General features: G+C 49.5%; 1 protein-coding gene across 1 annotated transcript in view; it reads right to left on the bottom strand.

Annotated features, from left to right (window-relative positions):
• The window catches only part of PPIP5K1 (diphosphoinositol pentakisphosphate kinase 1), a 147,916-nt gene extending 127,958 nt beyond the window's left edge, over positions 1 to 19,958 (bottom strand). Inside the window, exon 1 of the mRNA XM_069983920.1 lies at positions 19,885 to 19,958. The gene's annotated coding sequence lies outside the window, so the exon portion shown is untranslated. The remainder of the gene's footprint in view (positions 1 to 19,884) is intronic.
• Between the last annotated feature and the right edge of the window lie 4,908 nt (positions 19,959 to 24,866).

The following is a 24,866-nucleotide window of genomic DNA, read 5'->3' on the forward strand; positions in this document are numbered from 1 at the left end:
ACTGGCTCAGCAGCTTCTCCCTAATGTATTACATGATCCTGGGGCGACTTCTGAAACATACAACGGAAGCTTCTCCTGTGTGTGCAGTGGATGCAGTCAGTCTCCAGCCTCCATGTCCTGAACAACTCAGAACTGGACTAGATGGAGCAGGTGGTCTTTTCCTGCTGACAGTCTTTTATGTTTCTAACTAAATATTCACCATACAAAAAGAAACACTGCTAACAATGCCAGATACCTGTGAAATAGAGGTCAGCCATAGTGATATACACGGGGTCACACATAGTGATATAGAGAGGGGTCACACATAGTGATATACAGAGGGGTCACACATAGTGATATAGAAGGTCACTGTGGGGGAACGCAATAGCACGCACACACACGCAGCCTGCTGCAGCCATAGCACACACACACACACCCACACAGCCTGCTGCAGCTATAGCACACACACAGCCTGCTGCAGCCATAGCACACACACACACACACACACACACACACACAGCCTACCGCAGCCATAGCACACACACACACACAGCCTACCGCAGCCATAGCACACACACAGCTTGCTGCAGCCATAGTGTGCACACACACACACAGGTTGCTGCAGCCATAGCACACACACACAGCCACTGTGGACAGAAGTTACACCTACACTACTTATGTCTTCTCCTCCTCCTCTATATTACACAGAAAATCTTCATATTACACTGCTGCTCATATACAGTCATCCAGCATCCAGGAAGAGAACAGCGCTGATCTCCCCCCACACAATGGACTCTTCCAGCTCAGAAACAAACTACCAAATAGTGACCGACAACTTTTCCATGACCCCCTTATGTAATAGGGCCAGTGTCCTATTAGAATGTTGCTCATAATATATATTCATGAGCAAAACTTCATAAATTCATATCAAAATTCAATTCTACATTTTTTAAAAAATTTTTTAAAGCTGGAGTCTGAGTCTGTAAATTTTTTTCCGACTCCAGCCAAAGCTAGCTCCGACTCCAACCAAAACTAGCTCCAACTCCGACTCCACAGCCCTGAATGATATGACCTATATGCACAGTGCTCAAAGTACAATCCAGGACGTAACTAAAGGTGGCCATGCAAATGTTTTGTCCAGTCTGACAATGTATATTCAGCACTGTATATACACACAACAAAACACGTTTCAGTAAATCTACTTTGCCACATTACTAGTGATGGAAGAAACCAAAAATCTCCCAAGGCAGCTGCACAAGAAAAGTACAGAGCAGGGCCAGCAGGGAGCAAAGACACAGATACAAGCAATCTCAGCAAGCGACAGCCTGTTCTCTCCATCCACAGCAATGTAAGCGGCCCCGGGATGCCAGACAATAACACTGAACACTGAAGCAGGGAAGAAACTGGGCGGATCTGGAACACAATGTACTGCACATCAATATGATTTTATTAGCTTTACTACTTCCTTTTCATACTCGTTTCTAAAATTCAGATGACAGTGCAGTTTACTTTAGCTGGAAAGAGTTTTGAAAAATGAGAGCGCCCCACTGTCTACAAAGTGAACTGTGTCTGATGACGGGCATGTCGACAATTCTTTATTTTACAAACCTAGGACAGGGCGATCCGGCAAGTGTTTGTTTCACATCCAAAGAACTGCACAAAGCTCCAATTCTTCTTCTAGTTCACTCCATCACCATTCTGTGTGCACAGCAACCACCATTTCAATAAGTAGGCCAAGGAGAAGGAAAAGTTTTGGCTGCTCTTTGGTTGATAGGAAGAGACTGGTTACGTCAGTGAAGTCTGCTAGTATGCTATCCTAGGAGGGAGGAAGTGACACTGCATAATATTCACTTTAGCAGCTGACCACCTACATTTCAGGCTGTGGCCTCATAAAAGTTTTATATGTGAGTGAGAGGAGGCCGGATGTGCCCAGGGTGATGTGCCGCCACTGGTGTTGGCATCATTCATTTCTTCAGCAATACATTACATTAGACTGTCTGGGCTGTATGTGAATGTCAATAATCAAACTGACAATGTAAGATATGGGTATGTTGTATGCTGGGGCAGGCTGTCCCAACTGCAACAGGGAGGTCAAAATCTGCAACATTTCAGTCCTGTTTGAATATACCCTAGTCTATTTATTGCAGGTACATGCACAGGCCAAGGAAGCTCAGTAATATACCATGGAGGATGATAGGGTGGATTTGGGGGGATCCCTGCTTATTTTAAAGCTAACCAACTATGTAACTACACTTGTATCATTTGCTACACAGTGTGTAATCTCAACTTGTGGTTACATTTTAGAAATTGTTTATCATCATTGAATAAAATTCAGTTCTGGTTATGTACTGTAATGCAGTCTGTGTACTACTGAGCCGCTCTCTGTTCAGGATATGTGATGGGGGTCCGGAGCAGCAGGGCTGTCTTCTAGAAGCAACCAAAATCAATAGGAAGTTGTTAGATTAATATGGAAGGGAAAATAAGACAAAGCCTTGAAATCTAAATAAGATACTAAAAGTGAGAAAAGTAATTAAAAAAAGCAACAGAGGATTTTGACCAGGTGTGTCACTACTACTGGGCATCTAGGCCTATGCCTTGTATTTTTGCCCAGTGCCCATTCAGCTAGGTCAGCATCCTATAGCTAAGCCCTACAACATAGTAGAGGACTATGAATCCTCCGCACCACCAGTCCACAGGATATTTTAATTTGGCATCTTATCAGATAATGCAGGGAAAAAGTTACAGCAGACAACACCAGGTTTTGACATACTGTATATAGAAAGGGGTCTTGACATTTTTTTATTTAGACAAGTGGAATGCAGAGAGATGTTATTTAGAAAGGGTCAACCTTTCAAGAGAAAGACAAAAGGTATAGATAAGAGGGTTAACTATTATACCAAGGAGAACAGAACACAACTGTGGAGAGGGCAGGGAATACCAAGGAGCTGTTTACCACAAACACCAAGCTATTATGTGATTATCTAGCAATTCATTATTTTATTGATATGAAAAGCTTATAAATTGCTGTTTACATTGGCAATGGCATTGGTTCCCTCATTGTTACCTAACACATCAAGGCGCTGTACACCAAAGTTAATACTACGTGAAGGATTCGAGTACGGACAGAAGCCATTGATTCGTCTAGGCGAAAATCTAATGGGATTCAACTTTAGCTTAGCTAAGCGTTCAGGAGAGGACAGACCAGGGCAGAAAACGGCGTCTGATGGATTTACCACATGCGTAGTCTGCAGTGTACTGTAATACATACATGTAGCGGGGAAAAAAAAACATACACAATTCGGTAGATAGGTAGAATGTGGTCTTTTATATAGGATTTCCTGCCACATTTGTGTATCTCCTGATACTAACAGTGTGCTATAAGTCCTAAAACATCATGTAAACAAAATGAAAAAAGCTACAGCCATAACTCCTGACTTGGTGGAGCTTGCACAGCAGTAAAACAACACCCATCATAGTGCACTTATTGTTTTGGACTGATGCTCTGGTTCTAGATGGTTTATTCTGGCTGTATCTGGCGGTAAATGGGCAGCTGACAATATGTCTTTGATACCATCCAGTGCCCTTCTAATCGGGTAACAAGGCAAGTAACTTCATGATATGAAGAGAAGATAAGTGCAGATTAAGGTTTAACCAGTTCAGTGCCACCTCTGGGTATGTAAAAAGCTGTGGGTCCTTGTCATAAGAAAGAAGCATGCGGCTCAGCTGTCCCTTTACTTACAGGCAATCCCATATACCATTACATCTTCTATTCCCATTCTAACCTCATAACCTAGATCTATTTTAGCCTTCTAAAGTTCAGCTTATGCTGTTAGTCATCAAGAAGAATGTCTTCACTGTTTACTATGAACAGAAATGGAAAACAATGAGAAAAACCAAGTGTTAAAGAGGTACTCATGAGAAAAAAAAAATATTTTTAATCAACTGGTGTCAGAAAGTTATGTAGATTTGTAAATTACTTCTATTTACAAAAAATCTCAAGTCTTTCCGTACTTATCAGTTGCTGTATGTCTTGCAGAAAGTGGTGTATTCTTTCCAGTCCGACCCTGTGCTCTCTGCTGCCACCTCTGTCCATGTAAGGAACTGTCCAGAGCAGTAGCAAATCCCCATAGAAAACCTCTCGTGCTATGGACACTGTCACAGACAGAGGTGGCGGCAGAGAGCACTATGTCAGGCGGAAAAGAATACACCATGTCCTGCAGGACACACAGCAGCTGATAAATACTGGAAGACTTGCATTTTTTAAATAGAAATAAAATAAAAATCTTCATAACTTTTTGACACCAGTTGATATGAAAGAGAAAAATTCTCTGGAGTACCCCTTTAAATATAAGCAAAGGCTAAGTTTACACTACTTTTACAGTATACCTTTATGGTGCGTTCACACCTACAGGATCTGCAGCTGATTTTCTGCAGCAGATTTCATTTAAATAACTGAACACAGCATCAAATCTGCTGCAGATCTGCTGCAGATCCTGTAGGTGTGAACGCACCCTTAATGTATATATTGGGAGAGTTCCCCCTCTTTATAGGAGTCACTTAGGAGTCTAGTGAGTGGTCTTAAACACTGCAAGCTGGACCGTTTTCCTGCATCCTCTCCCTTAACTGACACTGCTTAGGGCACTTCTAGCTGAAACTATCAATCAAGCGGAGGCAGGGATGGGAGGGGGATCAAGGCGGCGTTCCAGCTTGCACCATTTCAGGAGGCCCTTTTTGATCACGAATGGGGGACCAACAAAGCTGGCATATGCCCCCTGCCCTTTCCAGCTCATCCCAGGAAGGAGTGTTACTTTTCCTCTGTCAAAAGAGCATTGTTCCAACTCAGTCTAGAGGCTCTACTATACACTGTAAGTATCGGTCGAATAGGTCAATACTGCCCTGTACAAAAGGCTCAGTGATCAGCTGACAAACAAGAAAACGCTGATCGCATAATTTAAGGCGGCTTAAAAATCAGTATTAGTCTGCCACCTTGTAAACAGGAAACAGGCTTCCAACAACAATGAAAGTGAAGGCGTGCAGGAAGAGTAAAGTGGCCCCAGTGGCCTTGCAGCACTGGGGTCCCTGGGTTCAAATCCAACCAAGAACAACTGCAAGGAGTTTGTATCTTATTCCCATGTTTACAAGAGCAACATAATGCAAAACATTCTATAACACTGGAGGTCTCATTAAATTAATATAACCTACAAAACACCCACAAATAAGTAACAACCTGTATTCTTCAGAATAAATATTTATTTGAGACTAAAATCAATAATCCCATAAAAACACATAAGACAAACCGGACAAGCCAGGGTCTACAACAATCATGAAGCAATATATATATATATATATATATATATATATATATATATATATACAGGCCTGTATTTAGAGTTCATGCTGCCCTAGGCACTTTGCACGCAGAGGCGCCCCCCCTCACCCCCCCCCCCCCCCGCCGCGCCGTTACTGTACATGCATGGTATATACCCTGGCACTTGGGTGCCGCTCTGCTTGATGCCCGCTGTTCTCATCAAACAGATGTGATGGAGGAAGGAAGGAGGCCGGGGGACTGGTTCTGTCCAGTGTTGGACTGGGGGACCTGGAGCCACCAATATACAACCAGTGAGACACGACATGCTGACCCCGTCCTTTCCTGAATTCATCTGTATCTGTGACAAATCCCTACATTTATACAGCTCTCAGGGTATGCTGGGAGTTGTAGTCTCTGAGAGGACAACCCTGTAATAAATCACTGTGTGCAGAGGCTCCTGGTGGCTGCAATCTGTGGGTGACAACCATCAGCCCTGAAGGTCCAGTAATACATCTGTCTACAGCGGCAGTTATCATAGGATTGTACTACTGTACTACAACTCCCAGCATATCCTGAGGGCTGCAGACTGTCAGTACATGCTGGGAGTTGTAGTGCCTGCAGCTGTTGTAGTTGGGTCCTATACACTGAATGCTTTGTGGCATATAAGAATAAAGAGATCTGTGGGGGCTCAGTGCAGGGAAGTGACCCCAGAACATTACTAATAGGGGATAGAACAAAAACATCTCCCCCAATATCTTATTAGTGATGTTCTGGGGTCACTTCCCTACACTGAGCCCCTACAGATCTATGTATTCTTATATGCCACAAAGTATCCAGTGTATGATGCACCTAGGACCCAACTACAGCAGCTGCAGGCACTACAACTCCCAGCATATCCTGAGGGCTGCAGACTGTTCTGGGAGTTGTAGTGCCTACAGCTGTTGTAGTTGGGTCCTGGAGGCGTTGCGGGAGATCAGAATACATAGATCTGTGGGGGCTCAGTGCAGGGACGTGACCCCAGAACATCACTAATATGGTAGGGGGAGATGTTGTTGTTCTATCCCCTATTAGTGATGTTCTGGGGTCACTTCCACACACTGAGCCCCCACAGATCTATGTATTCTTATATGCCACAAAGCATCCAGTGTATGATGCACCTAGGACCCAACTACAACAGCTGCAGGCACTACAACTCCCAGCATTTACTGACAGTCTGCAGCCCTCAGCATATGCTGGGAGTTGTAGTGCCTGCAGCTCTTGTAGTTGGGTCCTAGTTTAAAAGTTTGCACTAGTGTACTGTAGTGACCGCAGGGCTGTGTCAGTACACTACCGCAAACAATAAACTGACCCTTAGGGTACAAACCCACACACCGTATACGCAGCAAATACGCAACAAATACGCAACAAATACGCAGCAAATACGCAGCAGTTTGATGGTGAAGATTTAATGCTGAGTTCAGTTATTTAGATCTAATCTGCTGCGTTTTTGTTGCGTATTTGTTGTGTTTTTGCTGCGTATTCGCTGCGTATCGCAGCAGTAAATACGCTGTGTATACGGTGTGTGGGTTTATACCCTTATAGACCCCAATGGTACACAGGCTCTGCACACTATAGAAGTGATTACAGTGCAGTTACTAATGACTCACAGGTGACGTCTTCTCGAATTGCTGTCGCTAACTTTTTGCTTTCTTATCCATCTGGCGCAGCATCATGAAGACTTCTCCGACCACAACTTGTCTGCAGGGGCAGCTGGGGGTGACTGGGGCAGGAGGGCAGCTGGGGGGGCTGGAAAGGGAGGCAGCTGGGGGTGACTGGGAAAGGGAGGCAGCTGGGGCGACAGGGGGACTGGGGAAGGGGGGCAGCTGGGGGTGACAGGGGAAGGGAGGCAGCTAGGGGTGACTGAGGAAGGGAGGCAACTGGGGGTGACTGGGGAAGGGAGGCAGCTGGGGGAAAGAGAGAGCAGCTGGGGGAAAGGGAGAGCAGCTGGGGGGCAGGGGACCAGCAGGGAGGGGCAGCTAGGGTGGCAGGGGAGAAGCTGGGGTTCAGGGGGGGCTGGGGCTCAGGGGGAGAGGCTGGGGGTCAGGGGGAGCGGTAGGGGGGCAGGGAAGAAGCTGGGATTCAGGGGGAGAGGCTGGGGTCAGAGGGAGAAGCTGTGGGTCAGGGGAAGGGGCTGGGAGGCTGGGGAGCAGCTGAGAATGCAGCGGAGAGAGGCTGAGAATGCAGGGGGGAGAGGCTGGGGACCAGGGGAGAGGCTGGGGACCAGGGGAGAGGCTGAGGGTTAGGGGGAGAGTCTGGGGGGGCAGGGGAGAGGCTGGGGGGGGCAGGGGAAAGGCTGGGGGGGGCAGGGGAGAGGCTGGGGGGGCAGGGGAGAGGCTGGGGGGGGGCAGGGGAGAGGCTGGGGGGGGCAGGGGAGAGGCTGGGGGGCAGGTGAGAGGCTGAGGGGCAGGTGAGAGGCTGAGGGGCAGGTGAGAGGCTGAGGGGCAGGTGAGAGGCTGGGGGGGCAGGTGAGAGGCTGGGGGGGCAGGTGAGAGGCGGAGAGGCTGGGGGGGCAGGGGAGAGGCTGCAGGGGGGCAGGGGAGAGGCTGCAGGGGGGCAGGGGAGAGGCTGCAGGGGGGCAGGGGAGAGGGCTGCAGGGGGGCAGGGGAGAGGCTGGGGGGCAGGTGAGAGGCGGAGAGGCTGGGGGGGCAGGGGAGAGGCTGCAGGGGGGCAGGGGAGAGGCTGGGGGGCAGGTGAGAGGCGGAGAGGCTGGGGGGGCAGGGGAGGGGCTGCAGGGGGGCAGGGGAGAGGCTGGGGGGCAGGTGAGAGGCGGAGAGGCTGGGGGGGCAGGGGAGGGGCTGCAGGGGGGCAGGGGAGAGGCTGAGGGGCAGGTGGGTCAGAGGGAGAAGCTGTGGGTCAGGGGAAGGGGCTGGGAGGCTGGGGAGCAGCTGAGAATGCAGGGGAGAGAGGCTGAGAATGCAGGGGGGAGAGGCTGGGGACCAGGGGAGAGGCTGGGGACCAGGGGAGAGGCTGAGGGTTAGGGGGAGAGTCTGGGGGGGCAGGGGAAAGGCTGGGGGGGGCAGGGGAAAGGCTGGGGGGGGCAGGGGAGAGGCTGGGGGGGCAGGGGAGAGGCTGGGGGGGGGCAGGGGAGAGGCTGGGGGGGGCAGGGGAGAGGCTGGGGGGCAGGTGAGAGGCTGAGGGGCAGGTGAGAGGCTGAGGGGCAGGTGAGAGGCTGGGGGGCAGGTGAGAGGCTGGGGGGGCAGGTGAGAGGCGGAGAGGCTGGGGGGGCAGGGGAGAGGCTGCAGGGGGGCAGGGGAGAGGCTGCAGGGGGGCAGGGGAGAGGCTGCAGGGGGGCAGGGGAGAGGCTGCAGGGGGGCAGGGGGAGAGGCTGGGGGGCAGGTGAGAGGCGGAGAGGCTGGGGGGGCAGGGGAGAGGCTGCAGGGGGGCAGGGGAGAGGCTGGGGGGCAGGTGAGAGGCGGAGAGGCTGGGGGGGCAGGGGAGGGGCTGCAGGGGGGCAGGGGAGAGGCTGGGGGGCAGGTGAGAGGCGGAGAGGCTGGGGGGGCAGGGGAGGGGCTGCAGGGGGGCAGGGGAGAGGCTGGGGGGCAGGGGAGAGGCTGAGGCTGGGGGGGCAGGGGAGAGGCTGAGGCTGGGGGGGCAGGGGAGAGGCTGGGGGGGGGGCAGGGGAGAGGCTGGGGGGGGGCAGGGGGGGGGGCAGGGGAGAGGCTGGGGGGGGGGGCAGGGGAGAGGCTGGGGGGGGGCAGGGGAGAGGCTGGGGGGGGGGCAGGGGAGAGGCTGGGGGGGGGGGCAGGGGAGAGGCTGGGGGGGGGGCAGGGGAGAGGCTGCAGGGGGGCAGGGGAGAGGCTGAGGGGCAGGTGAGAGGCTGGGGGGGCAGGTGAGAGGCTGGGGGGGCAGGTGAGAGGCTGGGGGGCAGGTGAGAGGCTGGGGGGCAGGTGAGAGGCTGCGGGGCAGGTGAGAGGCCTGAGGGGCAGGTGAGAGGCTGAGGGGCAGGGTGAGAGGCTGGGGGGGGCAGGTGAGAGGCTGATGGTTAGGTGGAGAGGCTGGGAGGCAGGTGAGAGGCTGGGGGGCAGGTGAGAGGCTGGGGGGCAGGTGAGAGGCTGGGGGCAGGTGAGAGGCTGGGGGCAGGTGAGAGGCTGGGGGGGCAGGTGAGAGGCGGAGAGGCTGAGGGGCAGGTGATAGGCTGGGGGGGCAGGTGAGAGGCTGAGGGGCAGGTGAGAGGCTGGGGGGGCAGGGGAGAGGCGGAGAGGCTGGGGGGCAGGGGAGAGGCTGGGGGGGGCAGGTGAGAGGCTGGGGGGGCAGGGAGAGGCGGAGAGGCTGGGGGGCAGGGGAGAGGCTGGGGGGGGCAGGTGAGAGGCGGAGAGGCTGGGGGGGCAGGGGAGAGGCTGCAGGGGGGCAAGGGAGAGGCTGGGGGGCAGGTGAGAGGCGGAGAGGCTGGGGGGGCAGGGGAGAGGCTGGGGGGCAGGGGAGAGGCTGGGGGGGCAGGTGAGAGGCTGAGGGGGCAGGTGAGAGGCTGGGGGGGCAGGTGAGAGGCTAAGGGGCAGGTGAGAGGCTGGGGGGGGCAGGTGAGAGGCTGGGGGGGGCAGGTGAGAGGCTGGGGGGGCAGGTGAGAGGCTGAGGGGCAGGTGAGAGGCTGGGGGGCAGGTGAGAGGCTGGGGGGGCAGGTGAGAGGCTGGGGGGGCAGGTGAGAGGCTGAGGGGCAGGTGAGAGGCTGATGGTTAGGTGGAGAGGCTGGGGGGCAGGTGAGAGGCTGGGGGGGCAGGTGAGAGGCTGGGGGGGCAGGTGAGAGGCTGGGGGGGCAGGTGAGAGGCTGGGGGGGCAGGTGAGAGGCTGGGGGGCAGGTGAGAGGCTGGGGGGCAGGTGAGAGGCTGGGGGGGCAGGTGAGAGGCTGGGGGGCAGGTGAGAGGCTGGGGGGCAGGTGAGAGGCTGAGGGGCAGGTGAGAGGCTGGGGGGGCAGGTGAGAGGCGGGGGGGCAGGTGAGAGGCGGGGGGGCAGGTGAGAGGCGGAGAGGCTGAGAGGCAGGTGATAGGCTGGGGGGGCAGGTGAGAGGCTGAGGGGCAGGTGAGAGGCTGGGGGGCAGGGGAGAGGCGGAGAGGCTGGGGGGGCAGGGGAGAGGCTGGGGGGAGGCTGCAGGGGGGCAGGGGAGAGGCTGGGGGGCAGGTGAGAGGCTGGGGGGGCAGGGGAGAGGCTGGGGGGCAGGGGAGAGGCTGGGGGGGCAGGTGAGAGGCTGGGGGGCAGGGGAGAGGCTGGGGGGCAGGGGAGAGGCTGGGGGGCAGGGGAGAGGCTGGGGGGGCAGGTGAGAGGCTGGGGGGGCAGGTGAGAGGCTGGGGGGCAGGGGAGAGGCTGGGGGGGCAGGTGAGAGGCTGAGGGGCAGGTGAGAGGCTGATGGGCAGGTGAGAGGCTGGGGGGGCAGGTGAGAGGCTGGGGAGGCAGGTGAGAGGCGGAGAGGCTGGGGGGGCAGGGGAGAGGCTGGGGGCAGGGGAGAGGCTGGGGGCAGGGGAGAGGCTGGGGGGGCAGGTGAGAGGCTGGGGGGCAGGGGAGAGGCTGGGGGGCAGGGGAGAGGCTGGGGGGGCAGGTGAGAGGCTGGGGGGCAGGTGAGAGGCTGGGGGGGCAGGTGAGAGGCTGAGGGGCAGGTGAGAGGCTGAGGGGCAGGTGAGAGGCTGGGGGGGCAGGTGAGAGGCTGAGGGCAGGTGAGAGGCTGGGGGGGCAGGTGAGAGGCTGGGGGGGCAGGTGAGAGGCTGGGGGGGCAGGTGAGAGGCTGGGGGGCAGGGGAGAGGCTGGGGGGCAGGTGAGAGGCTGGGGGGCAGGGGAGAGGCTGGGGGGCAGGTGAGAGGCTGGGGGGCAGGTGAGAGGCTGGGGGGGCACGTGAGAGGCTGAGGGGCAGGTGAGAGGCTGGGGGGGCAGGTGAGAGGCTGAGGGGCAGGTGAGAGGCTGGGGGGGCAGGTGAGAGGCTGAGGGGCAGGTGAGAGGCTGGGGGGGGCAGGTGAGAGGCGGAGAGGCTGGGGGGGCAGGTGAGAGGCGGAGAGGCTGGGGGGGCAGGGGGGAGACGGAGCGGCCGGGAGAAGGATGGGCAGGCAGGCTGGTTCCCTCCCCCCATGCAGCGCCGAGGTCCGGGGTCCGGGGTGCAGGGCTGGTGTTGAGCTTCCGGCACACACAGTGTGACAGAGGCCGGAAGCTCCCAGCTGCAGCCCCGCGTTCCTGGATCTTCTCTCCTGCTAGGCGATGACGTCACATCACGTGAGCGCCGCCGAGCAGGAGAGAAGATCCGGGACCGCGGGGCTGCAGCTGGGAGCTTCCGGCCTCTGTCACACTGTGTGTGCCGGAAGCTCAACACCAGCCCTGCACCCCGGACTCCGGACCTCGGCGCTGCATGGGGGGAGGGAACCAGCCTGCCTGCCCATCCTTCTCCCGGCCCGCTCCGTCACACCTCCTCCTCCCCCCCCCCCCCCCCCCCCCCCCCCCCCCCCCCCCCCCCCCCCCCCCCGGCGCGGACTAGGCACCCGTGGGCCGGTGCCTACGGACGTGTTTTTTTTTTTTTTGTTTTTTTTTTTATAATAATAAAAAAAAGTGTTCCCTGCGGGTGCCGCCCCCCCCAGGGCGCCGCCCTAGGCACCGGACCACGGGTGCCTAGTGACAAATACGGCCCTGTATATATATATATATATATATGGGTGGGTGGGGTGTAGAGATGAGCGAACCGGGTTCGGGTCGATCCAGCGTTCGGTATTTGATTAGCTGGGGTCCTATTCCACAGGCCAAGGAGGGCCCGATCAACGATGTAAATGAGCGTCGATCTGCTAGATCGCCGCTCGTTTACTGGGCCTATTCCACGGCTCGATGATCGTTGAGCGAGGGCTGCAAGGACATCGTTACCGATGTCCTTGCAGCCCTTGCAGCATCATACATTACGTGTCCAGGCTTTTTCTCTGCGCTGTCTTCATCCCCGGGTCCCGCGCGCTCTATCTTCCGAATGGCCGGTCAGCTGACAGGCCACACTCAGCCAATCACAGGCCGCGGCGGTCCCGGCCTGTAATTGGCTGAGCACTCCGTCAGCTGACCGGCCATTCGGAAGATAGAGCGCGCGGGACCCGGGGATGAAGACAGCGCGGAGAAGAAGCCCTGACAGGTAATGTATGATGCTGAGCTTCTGAAATCGTTGGTCGCCCGCCGCGCACCGCTATTCAACTGTAGCGATGCGCGGTGGGGGAACGATGATTTTAGGTCTGGCCCTAAATGAACGATCAACCGATGACACGATTATCGGATGATCGTTCTCTCTATTTCACTGAACAATAATCGTCCGAATCGGGCCAAATGGGGCCGATCCGGCCGATTATCGTTACTGTGGAATAAGGCCCTTAGGGCTTTATCCAACTTCAGCAGCCACCGCTATGAAATCAGCATGCTTGAGTTTCACTTATCTCTAGTGGGGTGTTAAGTGGATGAGCTGGGGTCGATGGCCACTGGGTCAGTGAATGAGTAAGTGCCTTTTTTTAGGTATACTATTATCTATTGGGGTTGATTCACTAGCATGGTAATATGTGCACAGTTGTCTAGCATTTTATGGCTATGTTTACACGAGGTACAACAATGGCTTTTGTTTTACATGTCTATCCGGCTGATACTGCATTATTGGCCAGATGAACATTATTTTAAAAAATCATTACAATCCCGCCGTATGGGTGTGCCCCGAAATTTTTCAGGCACCCTATAGGCGCTAGACAGCCACTGTCAATTACTTCCTTTACTGTATTGAACACCAGCTGTTGTTCAATACACTGTGTGAACAATGGCTGTTTCAATTATTTTTTTTTTTTTTTAATGAAAAGAACGTGTATATCTTTTTATGGGATTGTTGATTTTTGTCTCAAATAAAACAATTTATTTGGAAGAATACGTGTTGGTACTGGTATGTGGGGTATTGGAAGTTATATACAGATTGTGAGCCCTAATGGGGACAGGAACCTATTTGAGTGATGAAAAACCATGTAAAGTGCTGCAGAATTGGTTGGTGCTATATAAACATTGGAATTTGTATTATAATTATAAATACAAAGTGATCGTTCATGTGGCCCTGCCTGTAAGACAATTAAGCTGCATAAGGGTGCGTTTACACAGAGAGATCTGACAGAATATTGAAGCCAAAGCCAGGAACAGACTATAAACAGAGAACAGGACATAAAGACTCCTCTTTTCAAATCCATTCCTGGCTTTTTGTACCTGTTCAATTACGTTGATTCACATCAACCAAGAATGACCCCACTTAGAGGTGGATTTACATCCCGCACATGCGCAATACTCATTGAGTGACGCCGCTGCCATCTTGGGAGTATGGACGAGACCTGTAGCTGAAGGGAGGGGTAAGGTTCATATAATTCACTTTCATACTTTATGGATTTAATCTGATTACAAGTGCCATATATTTGTCTTTTCTTTAAATCAACAGTACTCTTGAGAAAGTCTCATGTCAGAGACGGAGCGTGTGGGGTTTAGAGGTCCCCGGCATGGATCCCTCTACTTGGGTCAGATTTACTCTTTTTTTCTTCCACTACTAATATGATTTGATGCACCTGGTTGTTACTCTCTTCTTTTGTGTCCATCATTTTTTCAATATAGACTTTATTGTATTTTTAGGATACTGATTCTATACATTTCTTGTATCATTAAAATCAGCGCTAGGAGGGGTCTGCATACTTTATCTTGTCGGTGGGTCTTGGATACCGTACTTATCATATACAGTTCCTTGTATGTTGTGTGTTTTTAAAGAGAACCTTTAACCCCCCGAGCCGGGGTGAAGGTCCGCTAGAGCCCCGGATACTTACCTAATCTCACCAAGTCCCGCTCCTGGAGCCGGTCCTGGGACGGAGATATCCTTGTTGGAAGCCCGCCGCGCGCACTGCAGAGATGGGTCCGACGACCATAGAGAATGACGGCTCCATTTATTCTCTATGGGCATCGGACTAACATATGCAGCGCTGCGCACCGGGCTTCCGACAAGGATATCTCCGTCCCGGGACTGGCTCCAGGAGCTGGACTTGGCGAGATGGGCTCTAGCGGGGGGGGGTTAAGTATATGAAAGTATACTTGAAAGTATAGGTACAAGGATGTGTGAGGTTGCACATAGGTCTTAGCATTAGCTCGGGAAACATCGATATAAGCAAATGAATCACACACAAACAGATTAAGGAAGAAACACTGACAAAACAGAGACACAAAGTGGGTAGACAAGAAGGGAATTTTGGAAGTAAAAGAAAAGAAGGGAATGAGGGAAGGGATGTCTGAGGCGAAGCTTCCAAAAAGTGTAGCGAATGTCCCCTAGCAGATAAAAAGATCAAGGTGTAGAAGGGGTTTGCAGCAGTCCCTTCTACATATCAGTGTCTTGGAACTGCATCCAAGCGAACAAAGTACGATTAAAACGGACATTAGAATCCAGAATGTTAGCCGTCAGGTCCTCCATATGCATGAGGTCATTGACCTTCGAGATCCAGAGATCGGGAATGGGTTCTGTTTTTTCCAATAAAGGGGAACGCATGCTCTGGCGGCCATGACCAAGAAACTGAGCAGGGAACATTTGTAAACTGACAAAGATAAGTCGCAGTGATGAAGGAGAAATAGAGCAGGACCCATATATCAGTGACCTGCCATATCACCCGTGTGACCTCAGACCAAAAAGTTTGAAGGCGCGTGCAGTCCCAAAAAATGTCGAGGAACGTACCTTCCTCAGTGCCACACCTCCAGCATGTGGGATCAACCTCAGGAATGAGGGAATGTAGCCGGGAAGGAACCCGGTACTATCTAGAGAGAATTTTGTATTTATCTAGTGTGTCTTGTCACTTGTAGTTTTTTTGTACCAATAAAATTTATACATATTCTTTCATTTCATGGATCAGTGTCACACAATTTTTATATGGCTTACTTTTCTTTGTGTTCTTAGTTAAGGTGACTTATGTGTATATGTTTTAATGGGATTGTAGATTTTTGTCTCTAAATAAAAATGAATTTATTTGGAAGAATACGTGTTGGTACTTATATGTGGGGTGTTTGTAGGTTATTTAAAGATTGTGAGCCCTAATGGGGACAGGGACTGATTTGAGTGATGACAAACTATGTAAAGTGCTGCAGAAATGGTTGGTGCTATATAAACATAGGAATTATTAGAATTGTGAAAACAAAGCGATCATTCATGTGGCCCTGCCTGCAAGACAATAAAGCTGCGTGAGGGTGCGTTTACACAGAGATTTATCTGACAGATTTTTTAAGCCAAATCCAGGAACAGACAATAAAAAGAGAACAGGCCATAAAGGAATCACATTGAAAATTACAGGCAAGGGATCCACAGCAGATTTTGCTGGGAATTCACAGCGTGAAATCCGATGCGGATCCGGTTTGCGTGAAACTGGCCTAACACTATGTTCACACAACTTCTTCTTTCTTTTGGCCAATCGATATTTTGATACAAAAATAAGGCCATATTTTGTTTTTGTCTATAAAAAAAAAAACTCCCCAAACAGCCTAAAAAGGCCTTAGGCTATGTTCCCACACAGTATTTTTGCTCAGTATTTTGCAACCAAAACCAGGAGTGGATTGAAAACACAGAAAGGCTCTGTTCACACACTGTTGAAATTGAGTGGATGGCCGCCATTTAATGGCAAATAATTGCCATTGCTTTGAAATAGCAGCTGTTATTTGCCATTAAATGGCGGCCATCCATTCAATTTCAACAGTGTGTGAACAGAGCCTTTCTGTGTTTTCAATCCACTCCTGGTTTTGATTGAAAAATACTGACCAAAATACTGAGCAAAAATATTGTGTGGGAACTTAGCCTAAATATCTTGGTGTTACTTCTACTATAATCAAAGGAAATATAATCAATTTAATACAATCCCATTCAGTCAATTATGGATTGCCTGCAAGATTATGGCGTGTAAATCCAGCCATCCAAGCTGTAAATAGCAATCTGCCCATCATTTTCTATGCAAGTTATTTAAGCATTCCACAAAGTGTATGGGAAGATTTTTTTTAAAAAGAAACTAAAAATAGATACATACTATAAAATAAATCACATACCGTAACAGCCTGAAAACCTTAAAGGCGTACTCTGAAGACTAAATCTTTTTTGCTCATAGCAAAAGTTATAGCATTTTGTAAAATAAATGTAAAGTTTTTTATTTACATACAGACTTCCATTGACTGGCAGCAGTAAGGGGACAAACGGGCCCCCCTGCTGCCACCAATGTTTGTGTCAGGAATTGCAGGGCTCTCAAATTCCTGCAGTTCCCGATCCCGTTTTCATCAAGCACTGCACAGAGCTATACAGAAGAGGGTACCCCCCTCCTGTGGCTGTGTGAAGCAGCCTCTATACCAGGGGTAGGGAACCTTGGATCTCCAGCTGTTGCAAACTACAACTCCCACCATGCATGGACAGACAAAGCTAAAGCTTTGGCTGTCCAGGGATGATGGGAGTAGTAGTTTTGCAACAGCTGGAGAGCCAAGGTTCCCTACACAGTGCATTGTGATTGCTGTTACTGCTCACTGTGCTAAAACCATTAGCAGAGCCAGCAGTCACTGACCAAAGATGTCACCTGCTAGTGACTGGCAAAGAGGGCATTACCTTGTGTTAAAAGAAAGACCAGGTAGTGCTGCGCAGCAGGAATCCAATGGTAACAGAGCAGTGGCAACGGGGGATTAGGACGGGTAAGTACACTTTTTTTAAAAGGGAACCAGTCACCTAAAAAAAACGTTACAATGCTATTAATCCACTCTAATACATCCTATAACATACTTTGAAAATGTATGAGTATTTCCTGGCTGCCTGCCAGCCAAGTATAACCAGAAAACCTACTTATACTGATTCCTGTGCTGTATCCTAATTGCTTCCATCTGGTCAACTGGGCGTTTCTTTTGGTCCAACTAGTCGTGGTCCCGGAGATGGGTTTCAGCGTAATCACGCCTCTAAGGGCGTGAGTCACAGCTCTTTGTCATGCGATCGCCATCATGAGGCAGGCCTAGCAGTGAGTAGCTGCAACCGCCGGACATGTGCAGTGCAACTGCGTTCTATCTACTCTGTATGGCGCAGGTCCTAAATAGCCCCAGACTTATTCTGCTGAGTCTGAGGCTATTTCAGACATGTGCAGTACAGAGGGGATACTGCTAGGCCTGCTTCAGGATGACACTTGACAAGGAGCTGCGAATCACGCCCATAAAGGTAAATCCCAGCTCCAGGACCGTGACTAGTATGACCAAAAGGAACACCAAGATGACCAGATAGAAGCAATTAGCACAGGGCAGGAATCGGTATAAGGAGGTATTCTGGGCATACCTGGCAGGTAGGATATACAGATACGTTTACAAAGTGTGTTATGGGATGTATTCGAGTGGATTTATAATGCTAAAGAAGATTTTTTTTGTAGGTGAGTGGTACCCTTTAAGCCCAACCTGTCCACAGTCAGCTCATTTATGGTGCGTTCACACCTACAGGATCCGCAGCAGATTTGATGGTGATTTGATGCTGTGTTCAGTTATTTAAATGAAATCTGCTGCGGATCTGCAGCAAAAAAAAACAGCTGCGGATCCGGTAAGTGTGAACGTACCCTTAATATCTATAGGTCTGATGCAATCTCACATACACTGACACTATGTATAAGGTCTATATTGGAACTGCACCACCCATTGAAATCTATGTTCCATGTCTGAAGACTCTGTAAATGTTAGTCAGTAAAACGTATTCTATTTCCCTCTTTATCTGCTGTGGATTTTATGCATTCTGGCTACTAGACAAGTTTTCTGGGTGGAAATAAGAGACACAACACTAATTCATATTTTATAATAATAATATGATTTCACATCTGCTCACAGTGTGCACTACAGCCTATGTACCCGCTGAAGATGGGAGATGTAATAGGGTCCATTTACACAGAAAAATTCTGATAGATTATCTGCCAAAGATTTGAAGCCAAAGCCAGGAATGGATTTGAAAAGAGGAGAAATCTCAGGCTTTCCTTTATGACCTGATCTCTGTTTATAGTCTGTTTCTGGCTTTGGCTTCAAATCTTTGGCAGATAATCTGTCAGATAATCTTTTTGTGTAAATGGACCCTTAGGGTACTATTACACGGAACGATAATCGGCCGAATTGGCCCGATTCGGCCGATTATCGCTCCGTGTAATAAATGCAACGATCAGCCGATGACAACGATCATCGGCTGATCGTTGATATAGGTTAGACCCTATTTTCGTCGGGCGCCGACCGCGCACCGCTACGTGTAATAGCGGTGCATGGCCGGCGACTAACGATATACATTACCCATCCACGTTCCAGGGCTGCTCCTGCCGTCCGCTTCTCCCGGGGTCCCGCGCGCGCTCTAGCTTAACAGAGGCCTGTCAGCTGATAGGTCGCGGTGGTCCCGGCCTGTGATTGGCTGAGCGGCCTACCAGCTGACAGGCCGCTGTGAAGCTAGAGCGCGCACGGGACCCCGGGAGAAGCGGCCGGCAGGAGCAGCCCTGGAACGTGGATGGGTAATGTATGCCAGTTTAGCAAGGGCTGCAAGGACATCATTACCGATGTCCTTGCAGCTCTTGTCAAACGATTATCGGGCCGTGTAATAGGCCCAGTAAACGAGCGACGATCTAGCAGATCGCTGCTCGTTTACAGGTATTATCGGGCCCTGCTCGGCCCGTGTAATACCACCCTTAGATGTGAGGTCCCAAAGCAGAATCCATGGGAAATATACTCTTAGGGTACAAACACACACACCGTATACGCAGCAGATACGCAGATCTGCAGCAGACTTGGTGGTGCAGATTTGATGCTGTGTTCAGTTATTTAAACCTAATCTGCTGCGTATCGCAGCAGTAAATACGCTGCGTATACGTTGTGTGTGTTTGTACCCTTATACTCGATAGTGACGTCACTGCAATGTGGATTCCTTCGGACTTCGCACGGTGCAAGACAGGTAGGAAACTACTGCACCACTGAATCAGTCATCTACATCAATACATCAGTGTACCGTAACTTCTAGTCAATCATTGTCAATGAGGCAGTACTACATTGAAGAATACTAAGTACCCACTTATTTTAGCTATTGCAATTTTTTCCACACTGATTCTATACTTATATCTATCGTTTTATCTCACCATTGTATCAACATCACCTCTCATCAGCTACAGCGCTAAAGATCATATTGTCATTTGAAATATACTCTTACTTGGTGCCTCCATTACTGCCCTGATAGATATATATATATATATATATATATATATATATATATCACACACACACCTTACTGTCTATACTCAATGACTACAAGATGAACTGAAATTCAAAGTCTCAAAGAACTTTATGCAGCACCAGGAATCTCTATGAACTAGTATGCTTGGCAAAACCTACACTCCTACATGGAGAAATCCCATTGCATCTAGCCAGCCCTCCATAGAGAGGTGAGCAGGTGAGGACAGCTCACTAGCGCCCCCATGTTACTGTGGTGACCGCAGGAGGGAGCCAGCAGCAGCACACGGTACAGCGCTATAGTGAGCAGCAGGGGAGGTTCCAGCTGTATACACACAGAGCACAGCTTGTTTATTAGGGCTGTCACTGACTGTATTACATACATTCACCCACAGCACGGTACATTCGGGGACCCCAGCCCCGCAGCCAGCCGCCGGCCCCGCTCACGTCACACGCCCACCATCTCTGCTGCCATTAGGTTTATTTACACCGGCAATTGCCTCTATTCACTAACCTGCCTCCTCCGCCTGGACCAGCCTAACCCGACTATGAGACGGACAAGCATCTGCAGCCAATAGAAAGCGACCTCCCAGCAAAATTTGCCAATCAGAAGCTAGAAAAGGAATAACAAGGAATCCAGCAAGGTTGGCTGCGCCGTGCGCCTAAAGGAGTCCTCAGCAACCCCAGCTTACCACTAGCGACCTGTAGCTGCGGGAGTAGTGCGCATGCTCAGAAGGTGTGATGCCGATGACACAGTGACGGATGCGCAGCCCTGAAAGTGACTCAGTGGGGCGTAGCTGTAAGGGATGCGCCGTCACCCGGGCCCTGGGGTCACATGATAGCTATAGATGATATACATAGCAATAGATGATAGAGATGTAAGATACAGATAGTAGCCGTACTAATTGACAAAGGAAAAAAACAGTGCACCCTAATAGAAGTGCAATAGTGTAAATAGTTACAGGTGTGGTCTGGTCCTACCTGCTTCCTATGCTGCCCTATGGGAAGAGCTCTAGGAGGCTACTTTTGGGCAGTGTACCTCTTGAGTGATCATTGCCTGGTGGACATGTCTGTACAGCACACTGGAGGGTGTTGTGCCCCTAGACTTTGACAGGGGGCACCTGCATGAGAGGTGCAGAATGGTTGTTTCAATGTGTTTCCTGCTATCTGGCCCTTGTCCACCATCCATACACAGGTATCACCTTCATTACATGCATTTCCTGGCATTTAGCAGATGGAAATGTGGTGTCATGGCGCCCATTACATGTCCTCTATATAAGAAGCCTGGACTGCTACAGACTCGCCCTGCATAATCTTTAGAGATGAATCCAGGGTCTGTTAATGGTTGGATGTGAGTATGGAGGCCAATTGGTCAACAGTGCCATTGCTGTGGGGTGACATCCTGCCCCAGCTGCTGGTGTGATGGGGAGCAGTCACACAATAGCCCATCACCCCTATTAGTGATACAAAGGACACTGACAGCTGAGTGATATGTACAGGACACCCTCAGGCCACATATGTTCCTGTCATGGTGGAGGCTTCCAACTGGAATTATTCAGCAGCATAATGTTCACCCACACAGCAAGGGTTCCCCATACTGCTACACTTCCTTTGCCGGCCTGATTGGCAGATTTATCACCAATAGAGCATTTATGGAACCAGCTAGAAGGCCATCTCCAGAAACCTATAAGTGTGCAGGATCTACTGGCAAATGTGCTGTAGGAAACCTGTGTACCCACATGCCCAACTGTATCTTTTGTACCTGGGTAGGTATCCTGGCGCTGCCAAAAATTCCTTCACAACGTGTGGAGTATAAAAAATAAAATGGCTGATTTATTGGATAAAATCAGTAAAACATACATTTTATTTTAGGTATAGTACATTTTTACTAATTTTAACCAATAAATGAGCCATTTTGATTTTTTTATACTCCACTCGTTGTGAAGGAATTTCCGGCAGTGCCAGGATACCTACCCAGGTACTTTTTTTCTTCTCTCCCCTGCATGAAACCACGGGCCCGGACACTGGGCGAGTCACTTTCCTGGAACCATCATCCGACACTACGAGCTACCCCCAAAGCGGATTGATACGCATAAAGCTTAACCCCTTCAGAACCGATTTCATATTTGAACTTTCATTTTTTTCCTCTTCATGTTTAAAAGGTCATAGCACTTGCATTTTGTCACCTATAGACCCACATGACACAATTGCGACACCAATTGTACTGCAATGACAGACTTAATTTTTCAAGATATGTTTATATTTTTATTTTTATTTATGAAATGGGAAAAGTGAAGTGATTCAAACTTTTATTAGGAGAGGGGATTTTTTTTATTAATAAAAAAAAACTTTTTTTTAAACATACATTAATTTGAAGTCAACCTGGGTAACTTCTAAGATAACTACACTGATTCCTCATAGGGGGGGATCCCCCCTCCATGATCACATCATGGGTGGGAGGGAATCCCGCCATTAGACACCAAGGAAGGGGCTATGGAGGACTATGTTTGACAGCTGCATTTAACGGCCCTAATTAGCGGGTGCAGATAGTAGCCCGGATCGCCACGGTTCAGAGCAGGGTCGCCGCTGTTGGTGTGATAGGGCTCTAAATGTACGCTTTGATGCAGGACGAGGTTAAAGGGGAGAGTCCACCTTTACTTTTACTTCACACATCTGCACATAACAGGATTACATGAGGCGCCATACTCCCAGCCCATTTTTTCTTCTTGTCTTATTAAATGTATCTTTTATCTCTGATAGAAGTGCCCAATAAAAAAAAACTAGAGCCTCCCTTAAACTATACAGTTTTCTCTAATAAACATATACATGCTCTCTAAGGCTGGGGTCACACAGTGTATGACATCGGCAGTTCTGTGACCTGTCCATGTCACAGAACGTCTGGTGTCAGTGAAGTTTATCCCGGCCAATAATGCAGTACCGGCCGGGATAAACTTCAATTCTATTGAATTAGGATGCGGGCGCATCCGTGTGCCCCCGCATCCCAATTTACCATTGTGTGACCTGTCAGGCTCGTACGACCGCTATTCAATGTCAGTTTTTACTGCGGCCGCTAGCGATCCCGGCCGGAGTGAATACTAAGTGTATACACTCCAGCCAGGATCCCATTCATTTGCAATTGAAAGTATGTTTGAATTAATCATGGCCGTGATTAATTATAAAAATAAGTTGTGTGAACATAGCCTAATATTGTAAGCACTTTTGTTCACACATGTAGAGTTTCATTCTAATCCAACAACTAGTACAAATGATGATGATAATAATAATAATAATAATAATAATAATAATAATAATAATAATAATAATAATAATAATAATAATGTTTATATAGTGCCAATAAATTCTGGAAGGACATAAATGATCTGACATTATGGAATTACACACTGAACACAAGGAAAATTAGGAAGAATTGATGTAAGACATGTCTGATATCGATAGTTGATATATATGGATAAATGACAGACATAAATAACAGAGATATATGATATGCACAGAAATATAGTAGCTACATATAGAGATATATGATCTAGATGGAGACATGATATGTGAGGTATTAAAGATATGTGATGTAGATAGAGATATATCATAGAGGTATATGAGATAACTATAAAGATATATAGGACTGATTAAATAGATATGAAAACCGATAACAGAGACATGTAGATAGCAGATATGATAAAAAGGATTATTGAGTGATAATAGAGATATGCGATAGAGATGTAAATAAATAGATATACAGTGTATATGTACATAATATGTAGAGTTATATTGGATTTTTTTATGTACATAGTATATAAAAGATATGTAGATAATAGATGAATAGCTATGTGGATAGAGATATACAGTATGACTGCTCATCTCACCCCTTTTCTTCCTGACATATACACAACTAAAAAAAAAGTTAAGGATATTTTGTGTGCAATTTTATGGAAAGCGTAAAATGTTCCCACTACAGGGATATTATAACATAAAAGCAGGGCATTTAAAGGGGTAGTGCACCCAAAAAAATTTTCTTCCAAATCAACTGCTGCCATGAAGTGCCAGAGATTTGTAATTTACTTCCATTAAAAAATCTCAAGCCTTCCAGTACTTATCAGCTGCTGTGTGTCCAGCAGGAAGTGGTGTTTTCTTTCCTGTCTGACACAGTGCTCTCTGTTGCCTCCTCTGTCCATGTCAGGAAATGTCCAGAGAAGGAGCAAATCCCCATAGAAAACCTCTCCTGCTCTCCAGACTGGAAATAATACCACTTCCTGCTGGGCGTACAGCAGCTAATAAGTACTGGAAGGCTTGAGATTTTTTAATAGAAGTAAATTACAAATCTCTGGCACTTCATGGCAGCAGTTGATTTGAAAGAAAAATTTTTTTGGTGCACTACCCCTTTAAGTACGAACATGCAATGGTGATTTAAAAGCCAACATCGGTATACTGGTTGTCGAGGTAACCAGTCTCGGTAATCTCAGCAATCTACACTAGACTAAACTAATCTAGACTCAGCTGATCACATAGGTTTTCTATAAGATTCAGGTCCCCTAGTCTCCAGCAGCTGTTCCCTAATGATGCGACCTCGATGAGCTGGAGAAGTGTCGTCCATGAAGATGAAATTGGGCGTCTGTGTTGTTAATGAAGAGGCACAATGACTGGATTACTAATGTTATTAGTATGGGCTGATTACTATACCATTCACAAAGTGCAGGGCAGTTCTGGATTGACTAGTCACACCTGCCCAAACTGTAACACCACCACTACCAAAGGCAACAGTAGCTGATGCATAGCACTCTCCTTGATGTCGCCAACATGGTTGCGGTTCACTGCTTAAAGTGACTCTGTACCCACAATCTAACCCCCCCCACCCCCAAACCACTTGTACCTTCAGATAGCTGCTTTTAATCCAAGACCTGTCCTGGGGTCCGTTCGGCAGGTGATGCAGTTATTGTCCTAAAAAACAACTTTTAAACTTACAGCCCCATGCCCAACAGTCGTGGCTTAGAGTATCTGTGCCCTAACTTTGCACCACCCTCTGTCCCTCCTCTTCATCATTAGGAATGCCACTGGAACATTTTCTCCTGTCTGAACATTGCACAGGTGCCTGCTGTGCCAGCGCTGCTGGACGAGGCTTTGGGGGTGATGGTGTTACAGTGGGCATGTGTGTCTACTAAATACAGAACTGCCCTACACTAGTGAAAAGCCCATACTACTTGCTTAGGTAAAGGAGAAATTTACATCATGGCCTTGCACAGTTACATTCATGTGATAATGAATTATAGTCTATTAGACATGCTGGAGAGCATCTCTCCCTCTGAAGAGCTAAGCACCTCCATTAATCTCAATGGGAACAGTGCAATGCTTC

The sequence above is a fragment of the Dendropsophus ebraccatus genome, chromosome 1 (genome assembly GCF_027789765.1).
Source record: "Dendropsophus ebraccatus isolate aDenEbr1 chromosome 1, aDenEbr1.pat, whole genome shotgun sequence".
Classification (NCBI taxonomy): Eukaryota; Metazoa; Chordata; class Amphibia; order Anura; family Hylidae; genus Dendropsophus; species Dendropsophus ebraccatus.